Source organism: Pogoniulus pusillus, chromosome 21, assembly GCF_015220805.1.
Source record: "Pogoniulus pusillus isolate bPogPus1 chromosome 21, bPogPus1.pri, whole genome shotgun sequence".
NCBI lineage: Eukaryota > Metazoa > Chordata > Aves > Piciformes > Lybiidae > Pogoniulus > Pogoniulus pusillus.
This window is the reverse complement of record NC_087284.1, coordinates 15,831,925-15,847,378: the sequence shown is the minus strand read 5'-3', so window position 1 is coordinate 15,847,378 and position 15,454 is coordinate 15,831,925. Positions and strand designations below refer to the sequence as shown.

Below are 15,454 nucleotides of genomic sequence, written 5' to 3'. Positions count from 1 at the left end.
AGGCCAGTGCAGAACAAGAAAGATGATGAAGGAAGTGGAACATCATCCTTAAGAGGAGAGACTGAGGGAGCTGAGGCTCTGCTTCTTGGAGAGGAGATTGAGACAAGAACTCGTCAATGTTTATACATATGTCAAGAGTGAGTTCCAGGAGGCTGGAGCCAGGCTCTGCCCAGTGATGCCCAGTGACAGAACAAGGGGCAATGAGTGGAAGCTGAGGCGTAGGAAGTTCCATGGAAACAGGAGAACTTCTTTCCCTATGAGGGTGACAGAACAGTGGAACCAGGGTGGGCTGTGGAATCTCTCTCTCTGGAGATATCCAAGAGCTGTCTGGATGTGTTCCTGTGTAATCTGCTCTATGTGACCCTGGTTGGACCAGATGATCATTCGAGGTCCTTTCCAACCCTTAACATTCTGTGATATTGTGAAACCTCACTCCAGTACTGATACCCACAGAAAATCCACAGAACTTCTCTTCTCATTGATAAAGTCACAGTGGTCCAGAGAGCAAGCTAATGTCACTGCCTTCCAGTCTTGTGAAAACAGGCTCTGACATACAAAATTTCCCCATCATGCAGATTAGCATCATGCCTATTAGCCTGAGTAGGCAGCAGCAGCTTAGGTCTGCACAGAAATCCCAAGTAGGATTGAAATAGGAGTTCAAGCTGTTAGGTTTGTCTAACTATAAAGTGGCTATATGCAGTGAGGCATGGTCACAGGAGTAAGATGACTGAGATCAGCATTTTTCCTTACATCTGATCTTGGAGGGTGACATTCTCATGTGGCAGACCAAAAGCCATTTCTCAGCAATCCCTGTCCTCCAGACATGACAATTCTCAGAGCCCCCAAGTCTTAGAGGTGACATTAGGACAAAGCAATGCAGCAGCATTTATCTCTGGAGATTGAAAGAGAATTTGTTCATGTCTTTTGCTGGTTTTCCACTTTGTGCTGTGAATTCTAAGCAGAATCACAAGCAGAGAAGTCCCTCACTTTTTTGTTTCTCACTTACATTTTCACACTCAGAGCATACTATGACAAGTTTGGCATGAAAGTGTCAGGATCACAAAATTTACTATAAATATCTAGTAAATATATTTGGTAAAGACTTCTTGCTGTAAATGCACAAAGGTAGAAATAAAAAGAGAGAAAGAGAAAAAAACTTCAGTGACTTTGAGTTTCTTTTCCCTGCTATTTTCACAGGCGCACACGTTCCAAAGCTCAAACTGCCACTGAATGTAGCCAAGCTGCCAATGCAAGCTCAGACTTGATGCTCTTAGGAAACTTAGGGCTCTAACTATACAGTGACCTATATTGTTTCAAAAGTTTCTCCTGGGATGCACAATTTAAGGATGATTAAAGACATCAAATCTGTATAAGTTCAAAATGCTTTTTCTATGAAGCATGGAATGGTTTAGGCTGGAAGAGACCTCAAAGAGCATCCACCATGGGCAGGGACACCTCCCACTAGAACAGGTTGCTCAAGGCCTCATCCAACCTGGCCTTGAACACCTCCAGGGAAGGAGCATCCACAACCTCTCTGGGCAACCTGTGCCAGTGTCTCACCACCCTCACTGTAGAGGACTTCTTCCTAACATCCAGTTTGAATCTCCCCTCTTCCAGTTTAAACCCATTATTCCTCATCCTGTCATAGAATCAACCAGGTTGGAAAAGACCTCCAAGATCATTCAATCCAACCTAGCACCCAGCCCTGTCCATTCAACTAGACCATGGCACTAAGTGCCTCATCCAGGCTTTTTTTGAACACCTCCTCTGTTAACACAAAGGGTATTTTCTCAGTGACTGTATTTCATCAGGAACTTCAACAGATAAATTAAATGATGTGCTTTAGCCATCATTATTTGTTCAAGTACATATCTTCACTGTGCTATTTGGTCTGGGCATAATGTAATCAGATTTGGTTACAGATATTGCTATCATCTGTTGCACCTGTAATTCATTAATCACCATTTAATTCATTTCCTATTGTAACACATCAGTTGCCACCATGTGATGCCATTTACCATTAGCTGGCTCCTCCCACCCCAGATGTGGCCACTTTGCTCTCTTTGTCCACTCCCCTTTATAATCTGCCCCAGGAGGGCCAGAAGCCCCAAATCTGGCCCATTGTGGGCCAAGGGATCCTCCTCGAGGCATCACTGGTGAGTCCCCATGGTGTGTACCGGGTGTTGGTGGAGGATTTCAAAGGCCGGGGGGCCTGGTTGGCCCCCCGGCTGTTAGGGTTAGGCTCAGCAACCATTACAACATTGTTGTGCACAGGTGCTGGGTGTGTGTCTTTGCTGGAGCTGATTTTGTTTGTAGGTTGTTTTAGCTGGTTGAGCCTCTAGCCTCCAGCTCTGAGATAACAGCAAAAATGGTGGTGGAGAAGAAGAGCTCTTCAAGCAGAGTGAGAGGTAAGGATATAAGTGCAGGGAGGAGCAGGGACTGCTTTAGGAAGGTGAGATGTGGTGGAGAGTCAGATTGATAAGGATGGGAAGCAACCTTCAAATGTCATTTAGTTAGGGTTGACATCAAAGGCCATTGCCATACCATGCACGGGTGATGGATGTGTGTCCTGTTGGAGCTGGGCTTCTGTGGCTGATATTTTTGCTGGTTGGTGTTCTTGCCTCTAGTTCTGGGTGGGGTTGAAAATCGTGGTGGTAGAGCAGAGCTGTTTAAGCAGAGTGAAAGCAGGGGCTGCTTAGGAGAGGTGAGGGGTTGGGTGGGAGCAAGAGGTGCTATGGGTAGGTGAAGAGTAGGGGAGCAACAGAAGGAACTGTTTTGGGCAGGTGAGAGGTGGTGGAGGAGGAGTAGGAGCTGCATAGAGACAGTGAAGGCTGCAGATACTGTCTGCCTAGGCTTTCCAGAAGTCTTTGACACTGGCTTCCCCAGGATTCTTGTGGACTAAGTGGCTACTCCTGGCTTGGAGAGGCATGGTTGTGCTGGATAAAGCACTGGCTGAGTGTCCAAAGAGTGGTGGACAGTAGAGTTAAATCCTTAGATCTCAGTGGAGGGACCACTTCTGTTTAACATCTTAATTAATGACTTAGATGGAGACATAGAGTGTGTCATTGGTAAGTTCAGAGATCGCATCAAGTTACATGGCAGTGAGTCCATCTTTAAGCCATGGGCATTGTCCTGCCTGCACCACAACGAGCTGTGGCAGCCCAGCCACTGACTTCAAGGGCTGCGGGGGGACCACGTCCCTTGGAGTGACTCCTTGTGTAACCAACTCGAGAAACAGTTTGTGGTTTTCCTCAAGGGCCATCAGAGAGTTTTACATAGTTTTATGTCTAGAGCTTGAAATACTGGTATCTAAAGCAAATCCAAAGCTTCATTGCAGGATACATTTTTGTCCAGGTTTAAAACTTGCTAAACTAAACTTTCCCAGCAAACAGGGCAAACGTTATGCAGCACAAAACCACTCAGCTAATCATATCATATATGCCTCCATGAAGAGGCAAACAGGCAGCTTACAAATGAATAGCCTGTGGAGAGATGCAAATACCTTAATTCCATGCAGTTTTCTAAACAGTTGTTTCAATATGGTCTTTTATGGCTTATTTCATACTTAAAAAGGGGTCACAGAACTGCTTACTGATTAAAGACAGAGAGTGAACTCTGTCTTTCATGCTTTCTATTTTGTTCCACCTCTGTTTATTTCAGGCCAGTGCACTTGGCATTAGAAGTTGTAACATAATTTCTCATATGAACTGCGGTTCACACAGTTGTAGCTCTTTTTTATATATTATACTCTTAGAGCTGCCTTGGAGAAAAGAAAATGTAGCTTATTGCCTGAATGTCTCTTGTTCCATCACCACTGGATAAAAATAAAACCCAAAAATGCACCCTGGTTTATATGCCAGCTATCCCATGTAATTCAGGCTTGGAGTATTTAATAGTAAGTAAAACTGCATCTCTACATCTATACCCTTTACACAGTAACAGACTCCAGTGACAATCTGTCCTGTTTTGTCAGGTGTATTTCTAAAGCATGATATAGATATACCACAACATAAAGCTTAGAACTAAAGCTATCCATGATGCACACAAATTGGAGGGCTAAATGTGCGCCGCTCCGCCACCACTCTGGCCCTCTCTACTTGGAAAGAGGTCTATGTTAGGAGAAAGGGCCTTAGCTCTGCTTAGAGATATTTTGCAAGTGAATGATAAGCCTTGGGATGTGCTTTTCTCTATTAAAAAAGCTATTTCAAACTTTGAGTTACTTTTTTTCTTCTTCTACAAGCAGTTTGTTTGATCATGGTTTCATTTTGTCCTGCCTATACCAGTAAAATTACAGTTTCTTGAAACTCTTCTGGAGTAAAGGCAAAAGCCAACTAGAAAAAGAAATCATTGTAAGCTTTTGCTGTCTGACTGTTAACCACAGAGTTGCTATGTTGTTGTGGTTGGGCTTTTTAAAATGTTTGCTTCAAGACAATGTCTGATACATGCAGGAGGAACTTTAGTGATATACTGCTAAATCTGTTCAGGCAGCAGCAACCAGGTAGACTTGGAGCATTCAATTGAAGTACCAGCAGTGGTGGCAGTGATGTTGCTGACATAGCTGCAGTGGCTAGCCTCTGGCTGCTCCATTTCTATGTATGCAGTGCTGTACAAACCATGTAGTGATCAAGTTTAATTACATATGCATTGCTATGATACTTAAATTGCTGTATAAAGAGAGGGAGCACATGAGTTAGGTGTTGTTTAGCTGTTCAGCTCTCAAAGGGGAAAGGCAGCTGTACTAGCCACCTCTTGAATGAACTTTGAGAATACATCAGCCTAGGGACTGCCATCTTCACTTCAGGGAGTCTCTCATGGATATTGGGGCGAAGAAAACAATACTGGAGGCTCTCTGTGGGGAGATACAAACAGCACTACACACTGCAAAAGGTAGATTGGGCAGCTGCTCTGGGTGGCCACTCTCCTTAATTGCACCAATCCAGCTTTGCTTCCAACATCACAGAAAGAAGTATAAATATGAGCAAAGCTTCAATTTGTCTCTTTTATGAGCACTTTAGAGATCTAGTGTCAACAAAGACATGGCAGTTACACAGCAGATGCACACATCTATATCTTTAAACATGCCATATCTCATGTTGGATTTAAAGCAGAATAAAACATTGTTCTAGTGGAAATAGATATTGGAATAAATCAACCTGGTATAAACACTACCTGTATGTCAACCATATTTAACTATGGCACTCTGCCACTCCCTGTCACTGAGGGCACCCTTATAATAGCCCAACCCTACAGCATGCCAAGCGAGCCTTGGCATGGGCCCAGTCTTACCGATCTACATTTCTTGCCTGACTGGAGTTGAATGTGCACTTGTGTCAAGAGGATGAAGAGGACCTAAGAAACAAGTTTAAATGACTGCAATGTTCACATACATAACTAAAGACTCTGTTTATCCAGAACGAGTGGTAGTACAACAATGTCTAAACACTGGCAGCAAGGTGCTGGCAACGCCTGCTGCCAGCAGCTGCCTACAGGCATCCTGCAAGGACCAGCTGAACCCCATGGCTCCTCTTGCAGAAGATGGAAAACTTGTAATTAAGCAAGGTAACCACAGGGCCTCCACCTCGCTACGCTCTTGGAACACAGGTATGGTCTTGCTGCAATATGTCATTTCTATGTCACAATAATGGGCTCATGATATTTCCATTCCTTTCAACAGCAGTTGGCCACAGACTGTGTTAAGTGGCCTTGTGACTATGCCAGTAAGTGGATGTAAGTAGAAATCTTTGAACAATCCACTTTAGAAAAAGTAAGTTGCATTTTGCACCCAGAAACATTTGCCCCAACAATTCAAGAAATCATATGTACTTTTTTCATCACAAACTGTAGTTGCTGAGCAGGGAGGAAAAAATTGTTTTAAAAAGTTATGTCAGGAGAAAGTGATTAATAATCAAAGCAAGCAAACAAATACAAAACCCAAAACTAAACAAAATACAACAACAACAAAAGCAAACTAAGACGAGCAAATAAAAAAACCTCCACCAAAAAAACCCACAAGTATCAACCCAAACTCAAGAGCAATGGTCTAGCTCTGGCAAAAGTTATCTTCCACTTTTCAGCCTCAGCTCTAAAAACTTACTTTACAAACACAGATGTGTATGGAAAGGGTCTTGTCTCAGCAGGCAGTTATCTTGTGCAGTTATTCACAGGCAGTTTTTCACAGCAACATTTATTCTATTGCCTTTAGCCTGAAAAAAGATTGAGAGACCATATCCATCCAAGTAGGCTATAAATTGTGGTGACCAACTTTACAGCTTTTAAATCCTATTAGGCTCCCTTATACATTTAAAGCTCCTCTATGGAATTTATCCCTAGAAACACACTTGTGCACCACATGGAAGACATAAGGATTTCTCTTGAAGTATTTGGTCCTCCAGTCACATTGCAAGTTCCCTGCATGTCAGTTTAGCAGGGCAAGATCCAAATCCCAGTATTCTAACAATTGTAAATTTAGGAACTGTACTGACTGCAATTGAAAACACATGAACACCACAATGATCTGATATTTTCATAGGGACTCCTTAGACATTCTGAACACTCCACGTGCAGTAAATGTGACTTTAAAACAATGAGCTGAGGACATTTCCTAAAGAAAACTAAATGGCCCAGATATTATTGGGGATAGGAGAAGAGAAGAAAGCTTCCATGAAAGAAATCTCATGGTGTCTCACTAAAAGTAGCAGAGCTGAGCTTAATAAACAATTTTCATTGTAAGCTCTTCTTTCAAGAGCTAATGACTTCACAACTAATACAGGAATAACCCAGTTCATTTCTGAATTCAGCAGTTCTAATATATACATGTGCACCTTAGGAAGTGCAAGTCTTGGTTCAATTATGCCCAGTTGGATTTTACTTAGTTGTAATGCTTGACAACAAACCCTTTTCCAATAGGAGTTCTTTTGTAGCAGATGATCCTTTTTCTACTTTCTAAACATTCTGGATCATTAAAGTAAATGTAAATTACACAACCACAAGTAGCAGAAAGTAACAAAAAGTCAGCAGTGGGATAAACACACACGAGAGCAGAAATTAAATCTTGTCAGTTACATATGACAAATGTAAATAGGCAGTGAAGTGATTATCCAAATAAGTGCAAGTATAAGCTTTCTGTCATTGATATCGTGCTGCAGTTATCATAGATGCTGTTATTGGAATTATATTGCATTTAACAGGATTAATATGCATAGGCATATTTATCATTTCCTGATGGCACTCCCAAAGATGGCAAATTAGATGAGCTTGTAACACATGAACAACTTAGAAAACAGTGTGTTAAGTTCACATACCAATTAAACTATAAGACTAGCAAATCTGCTAACAGGTGTAGTTTTAAAAGCATATCCTAACCACCCTGCATTGCTCCAATTTTGCAGCCAGTGTTGCTGGGGAGAAGAGAGAGTTGTTCAGGGTTACCTGGCATGGATACTTAACTACAGACAAGTCATATGACAATACACACTTCAATATCACTGAAGAGCTTGGAAAGTTAGGAGAAAATAATGTGTAGCAGCATCACTGCAAGCCTCCTTCCAAGAGAGGGCACAGATTGAGGGGTAAAATTGGCCTGACATGCCTGCATGAACTTCCAAGTAGCCAGGGCCACATGGAGAATTCACCTTGTTGCTGAGTTTGTCTCAAGTTTAGTCTGAATTACTCCATTTCCATAGCAGCAAGAGGCCATTTGCCACTTAACTTAGGACACTGAAGTCTATTTGCAAGCACAAAGAATTAGACTGAAATTCCTTTTATTCTTATTCTGACATAAGTGGTGTTCTTGTCTTTGCACAAGTACGAGGAGCATGTGGTGTGCAGACCACTCCTTTGGAGGTGTATAGCTAGCTGTACAGGGCAAGGCATCAATAGAATGCTGCTTTGCACAAGGAGTAACAGAGTTCCAGACAGAAACAAAAATTTGGGGCTGTCAAAGAAATCATTAGCACAATGGCAAGAATCAGGGCAATAGGTCATTGTATCGCAATCCCAGGAAGGAGATGTGTACTAAGGGCTATAATTTATCACACAAAGTCTCAGTAAGAAATAACGGCAAGAAACTTTGCTAAAGACCTCAAAATTGCAAGTAAAGCATGACTCCTTAACATAAAATGTAACTAACAAATTGCCAGAAAAGCCTATCAACAGCTTTCAAATAACACTGGTTGATAAATCAACTTCAGACAAAACTGGTGGGGTTTAATTTAGTGCAGGAATTATTTACTTAAGTTCTTTTGTATAGATAAATCAGTCTTTTCAGAACAATTTTTCCCTTGCTTAATACATGTGTAAAACAACATATAAAATCTCCTTGTAATCTGCAGCTTTGATCAAAGATGAAGCCGAGGGTCTGCTACTGAGGTGGTACGCCTTTAAATCTCTGCTGCTGATGTACAAGTATGCGCTCACCCCTCTGATGTTTTGAATAATTGTCAGCACAATGTCATTGGACTTATATACATCTTAATGAGAAATTACTAAAACAGGAACTCTGCTTCTGCTTCTTAATCTGTTGTACTCGCATCAAAGCCAGACCCTATATAAACAGGAAACTGGATTTGGTCGGATAAAGTAAGACTGAAGATTTAAAGGAGACTGGACACACAAAGATAACTACGATCACTTTTGCCTTTCCACTTATTCCCCAGCAGATCATCATCCTTCATGAAGACAAGAACAGAAAAGATTCCTAGGATAGTCTGATACATTTAAATAGCTGTATTTAAAACCAAGTTTCAGTCATACTGAACTATACCTAATTTTTCAGCAAGGCTGAAACCTTGAAGGTGAAACTGACAAAAGAAGCTGAAGTCCCATTTCTAGAGCTACTTGGTTCCAGGAAAGTTAATTTTGGTAACTGTCATCCAACATCATCATATCTTTGCTTCTGAAAAATTAATCTTTGGCCTTCTAGGTGTGCAGTAAGGTCATTGCAAAACCAAGTGTCTGAAATGACTAAGTGTGGCCAAGAAAGGAACTATGCAAGCACTTGTCTCTCACTTACTTTAATATTTTGTCATTACAAACAGTTTCAGATTGTTTTCAGAAACAGGCTTGAGAGGAAAGCAGGTGTTCCTCCCATCATCTCCATTTACCTCCAGCCACTTTTATCAGAATGAAGATTTCACTTTTCCTCTCTTTTTACAGTAAGACACATGGGTCCAGCCTTAATTCTGGTGCCCTCAGACTTCAACTGGTTGCATCACACAAGGATTTTGGATGAGTATCAGTAGCGCAAGATAGAACAGTTTCAAGGCATGTTCAGTTGCATGGCAAGAAACTCTATTTTGTGTCTTTTCTTAAGCACATACAAAATGTTTCCTCAGTATTTTACTTGAACATTTGTTTTAATAGATATGTTTGAAGCTATGTGTAAAAACAAGTAGAAAATTATTCCTTATTCCTGCCAATACAATAACAAAAATAAAGAAATGAGCCAAGCCTGGTATTGGAAGCAAAATGGGAGGGAAGAAAGTATTTGATGGAAAATTTACCTGAAGTCTTAACATTATATACATTTACTGTGCTATACTCTCTTGCTGTGACACTTACATGCTCACTGACCAGTCCCTTAAAAATACATGGTACTTGAGACTGGATCAAATTGCTGGGTCTTCCCCAGGGCCAGGACAGTATCTCAGACATATGGGTGCCTATATGGTTTATCACTGACTCATATATCCTTTAGTTTCACTTGTGTAAGATTTTAAGTGTGTTGCTCAATGGAAAACCCTTACGTGCTTCCATTCCACAATTTCTGTAGTATCCTCCAGTCACAGCAGACTACAGGAAGTCTTTCTTCCTCACTGCTTGTTAGATTTGTATCTCACTTCTTTTCTCTTCTCATATTAACTAATTAACTCAACATGATAAAAAAGCCAAAAGCAATCTAACTGGCCAAAATCTCTTAATTGCACAGACTAGCAGGTTAGCTGCATGTGAAAGAGCTCTTCTTCAAAAGCATAGAAACCAGAACTTTTCTAGTGCCACATAACACCTATGACTCCCTTCCTACTTCAAGTACGTGGAAGAAGAGATGCCATGGTCTAGTTGACTGGATAGGGATGGGTGATAGGTTGGACTGGATGATCTCAGAAGTCTCTTCAAACCTGGTTGATTCTATGAGTCTATTAATAACATGATCTTCTAGAACCACAGCAGGATGTGATTTTCACTGTTAATAAAAATCATGCCAATAACAACAAGCAGCAAATGTATTCAAATAGTGTTCCGTGGGGTAAAAAGAGACCTGTTTTTCCTTCACCTGCTCTTGCTCTTGTTTCATTGATTATCACTCCTATTCAGTAACAACGCTTTTACCAGTTGTCAGATCTTAACATGCATTGTATTTTGATTTGCAAAGGGCTATCAGCATGATATATACTATACTAGGCAAGATTCTTTCTTCTCATTATATTAAATATTATAAATCTTAATCAGTTACAAAACTCCTCTCATGACTTGAGGTGTTTTACTCTCAAGATTCAGCTCTTGGAATCATAATCACATCTTGGTGAGAACCAGTGTCATCTCTTGCTTAATTTTCTCTTCTAATGTCTGTGCCATGTCTCCACACAATTACAGAATCTTTTAAGTATCATTCAAAGGAACAAGGAGGTGGACAGAAATATGGTTTGTAGGAAATGAATTCCAGGTTGAAGCAACAGTATTTGTACTGATGTAAAATTATCATGAAATACTGAAGAGTAGGTGATTACTGTGGCAACTTTGGTAGGAGTGAAAAATCAATGTGTAGGTTTATAGTAGTATGCTGTTCCACAATAAATATAATAGGTATGTTTAGTGAATGCAAATAGACTTTTTGCTGTGAACAGTACAGTTACCCAGACACAGTAACAGCAGAAAAATTTCCCAGGAAAATGTTGCAGTGTTATCTTTTGCAAGAAAGCAAATTAATTTTTTTGATTTAAGCCTCAGTCAGTACATTCACAGTAGTAATTCCCCTGCATAACTCTCAGTTTAATGACTTTCCACTTACTAACACAGCTCTAAAAGAAAAGACTATGTTCTTCTTCTGGCTGACACATGGGGAACAAAAGTATTTGTTAGACTATGAATCATGAGAAGAGACACACTGATGGCAGGCTGAGCATCCAAGGACAGAGCTAAAAGTCTTCCCTTACTTGTACCCAAGTTAGTGTGGAATAGTGCCATAGGCTTTGTCTAGACTAAGTTACAGACGTGGCACTTTGGGACATGGTTTAATGGCCATGATGGTTTTAGGTCAATGGTTGGAATTGATGGTCTTAGAGATCTTTTCCACTGAAAATGATTCTATGATTTAAAAGTGAGCTGTTAACATATCTGAGCTAACACATGTGCCAAAGGCATCTAATGATTGCACATGTGTACTTTGATGCATCTTAAGCTCATCAAAATGTAGGATGGTGGGAAATGAATCTTAATCAAGGTAAGAGGATCTACACTAGGTAATGCCAAGCAGAATTCTAAAGTGCAGCAGTCAGAAATCAATAGCTAAAGGATTTTTTTGTCGAACTTCAAGTCATCCACTAGAAAAAAGCTAGAGAGGAGAAAGCTAAATTAAGTGCTATTTAAACCAATGATCAGGTAGAAATTCCAATTTTCTTAACATCAAAGTTTAAACAGTAAGGCATCACCCCATCCCATGTTAATTTAAACTACAATGCTCCCTTCATCACTACAGTAATCAGATCCAGAAAGAATATGAAAACTAGGAAAAACCTAACCCTTCAGTCCTGTGTTTGAAGTTAAATTAGTATAAGTCAAGAAAACCAACAGAAGTCTTTCCACAGTTTGATAACACTTAAAACAAAAAGGCGTAAAGAATCAAGTAACTTCTTTGGCTCAGAAGGTTGAACTATGGTCTTTGAAATCCAAAGGAACTATTTAAATATACTAAAAGATTACTATTAACTATATCTCACTTTCCTATATTAAAATCACAAGAATGCAATTACTCAGACACAATGACATGCAGTCTAAACATTTGCAGTTTAATAACAGCACAAGGATCAGTACCTACTTGCATGATTTAAGGTACTTCTATAAGCAGTAAGGCACAAAATAACATGGCACACATGTCAGGAGGCAGAGCAGAGCTAAATCTGAGTATAATGCAAAACAAAGCTAAACATTTTTAACGAGAAATGACTTTCTGATCACTACCATTGTCTTGCACAGAAGAGGAGTTTTCCAGCCAATCAAAAAGAATTCTCTTCTGGTACACATACATGCGCATAGATATGTATGTAATAACTATGTGTCTCAGAACACTGGTTTTAACATTAAATGTTACCAGCAGACAGAATAATATACTATAAAACAACAGCTGAATTTTCACCTCTTACTGATGTGGCTGTAATATTTCCTCATAGCCCTCAAGTTTCTCAAATAAGGCATCAGTTGCATTGGTAGCACATCTCCTTAGTGAGATATGAGCTTATGGGAGATACAGATAATTGAAAAGTGGAGGACTTCTATCAAGAAAGGAGCTTTTTTGGTGGCACATGAGGTGCAAAGATCTGAAAACATGTTCTTTGGTGCTGATGCAGCGAGCAAACAAGGACAAATAATTCTTCATGTCTGGAAGTGAAAAGCAATGCAATGCCATTCTCTGGCTAGGAAGGCATATTTGTTATTTCAATATGAAATTTATTATGGTTGATGGATGAAGACCGAGAAGAGAAAAATCAATAGAGTCCTGCATATATTCATTTTGAGCTATGTGAATGGCACTCTAAGCAAGGACAGAGAAGTGAGAAAACCTAGATTCTGGATAACAGAAACAAGAGTTTTACTCACTAATCAATTAGCTAGAGGATATTATCAACCAGATTCAGCATGGGAAAGCATATAGTAAGGCAACTTCCCTTCTGTAAACAACCTTTACTTATTCATCTTTTAGTCTCTCATTTCACAGCACAACCTGCAGCCGCTGGAAGTTTATAGCAGGATACATTAAGGAAAAAAGAAATGCATTGTTTCCTAGCTATTGTCCATAACTTTACCTTTTCCATACAACAAGATAATGAAAACTCATAAGGTTTACAAGATGCCCCTTGCAAGTTCAGAACAATCAAAATATGCCTTCCTTATTGTCTTTTACATAGTGTCATTTTACTGCCACGGCTCTGGTCATGCTTATTCCAGGGGAACACCAATGTAACTCATCTCCTTGAGAGCTTCTGCTGTGTTCCTTGGAATACTAAGAACATGGGTAGAAAAAATGACACAGGGGAAACCTTGCCTAAACCTAGGCCAGGCAGTAAAACTCCCCAGGGAAAAATAAAACCATGTTTATTAAGTCACTCCCCTTGTTCAGTAAAGGTTAGCAAGCATTTCAATGAATTTCCTCTTGGGTCAAATAAAGCTGAAGAGGGAATGGATGTGACACCACCTGACAGGCCTTGATATTTAGCTGGAAGCTACAGTACTATTTTGGACTACTAGGTTCTGGATCTTGGTTTGCAGTAATAAAACAACATCTCTGTGCTTATTTTGCCAAATTAACAGCAGTCATTTTACTTCTGAAGTGCGTTTTTTCTTCAGTGCTCCATCACTATGTGTGAATCTAGTGCAGGCTGGCAATAACAACTGTTTAATCATGATGGCTGCCAACTGTGGGGAGCTGCAGACAACTGCATCTGCTCAAGCTTTGAAAGAACCAGATCCTTTCCTTATTTTCTCTCTGCCTTATGAAAGTGCATTCCTGTGAGAGGTTCATTGTGTTCCTCTTCAGGAAAATAAAACCACTGTATTTAGAGAGAAATTCATTCCACAGATGATCTACTATCTTGTTAAGATGATTTTACCCCATATTATTCTGGCACACAGACTCTTGCAAACAACATTTTCAATTCTCTGCTCTTCAGGTCTCATCACAGTCCTAAACTAGGTCACTTGGAATGACAGTATGGTACATAAACAAATAGATCCAATCCAACTTCTCTCTTTCTTCAGTATCTGATCTTCAGAGGCATTTTTCTTGAAATGAAAGTTTAAGAACACACACCAAATGTTTTAGATGGGCATTTACCAATAGCAGGCACCTCAAATCAAGCTCAGCTTGATGATGAATGACAGTAGCTGTTAGTCAAGCATTGTTTGATGGTTTTTGCAACACTGAACATTTAATTCCTAGCAGACTGGGGCATGGATTCGCACCTCAAACTGATGAGGGGCTAAGACTAGAACAGCTCTGGCACATGAGCCATCTCTGCACCCCAAGACAGGGAAGCTCCAAGTCACAACTGAGGTCATTCCTGTTGTGGCAACAGGCAGCAAGACCTATTTTTAGTGCACATTAGCTGACATTTGGTAAAATCATAACAAAGGCAAGGGAGTTTGTGAATACTTTGCCACGAGGCCAAGAGTCACGTCATCCTGATAACTCATATTGCAACTACAGCTTGCCTCATGTTAGTTACTGCATGTTACCTAAGACATAGGAAAAAAACACATTCATTGTCCAGTAAAGACAAGGCAGCTGAAAATTAATGATAAGATGAACTTGCTATGAATAAACAAAGGAGTCTAACATTTCAAGAGATATCAATCTAATGGTATTGTTCAGTTTCTGATCAGTTTGCACAAATGCAACCTCTTAATGGTTGGTATCTTGGAAAAAAAAAAATGCATTTTTCTTTCTAAAACACACCCCAAAGATTACTTTAAATGGACATATACCCAAAGGTATTTATTTTAGCTATCTCACTCTTTTTACTCAAAGTTTCAGGAAAGAGGAGAGGGATAGGAAGAAAATGATAAAGGAAAAAATAAAACATTTAATCTGAATTCCAGGACTACAGAAGAAAATTGCCAAATCTGAAATTAAATCAGTGCTAGCCACTATCTGAATCTTCAACACAACTTAAATTTAAATACATGCTCTGATACATGGTCCTAAATGGAGAAACAACTAATTCAAATTCCTTGGTCTCCACCTGTTGTAAATATTTGCAAAATGCAAACCATTTTCTTTACACCTATAACTTCTGCTGAATTCAGTAGTTCAAAAAGTCTCATTATTGCAGCAGATAAGACAGAATGATGACTCTGGGCTTGACACGGTGGAGTGCCTCATTACACACTGTCACAGACATCACAGGATGCGCCAGAGATTCCCCCATCAAGGAGAAATAATGAGCTGTCCAGGGTCCACCGTGTCTTTTGTAGCCCCCCAGATGTTTGCATCTATTTATTTATTGCACTTAAAACACCCTGAACCTAATATCAACTAAGAAATGAAAAAAAAAGAAGCCTTTATCAGCATAAACCTGATAAAGATCAAAACACAAAGACTGCTGACAGGACGCGGTAATGGAAATAACCTGTTTATTCAGCATTCTGTTTTGATGATATGGGATGCACTCCGATTCCTTCCACAATTCCCTCCTCATTAACATCCTGTCCAGTTTGCTGCAGGCCATGACGTAGTCTCTGATAA

At 39.9% G+C, this 15,454-nt stretch overlaps 2 long non-coding RNA genes across 2 annotated transcripts; both read left to right on the top strand.

Moving 5' to 3' along the window:
- The first annotated feature begins 2,340 nt into the window (after positions 1-2,340).
- LOC135184880 (uncharacterized) lies at positions 2,341-9,467 on the top strand. Its single transcript, XR_010306248.1, has 2 exons — positions 2,341-2,408; positions 9,154-9,467. It is a non-coding gene; the product is annotated as an uncharacterized LOC135184880 (long non-coding RNA).
- Positions 5,423-8,755, top strand: LOC135184879 (uncharacterized). The gene is made up of 2 exons (XR_010306247.1): positions 5,423-5,601; positions 8,331-8,755. It is a non-coding gene; the product is annotated as an uncharacterized LOC135184879 (long non-coding RNA).
- Positions 9,468-15,454: the final 5,987 nt, after the last annotated feature.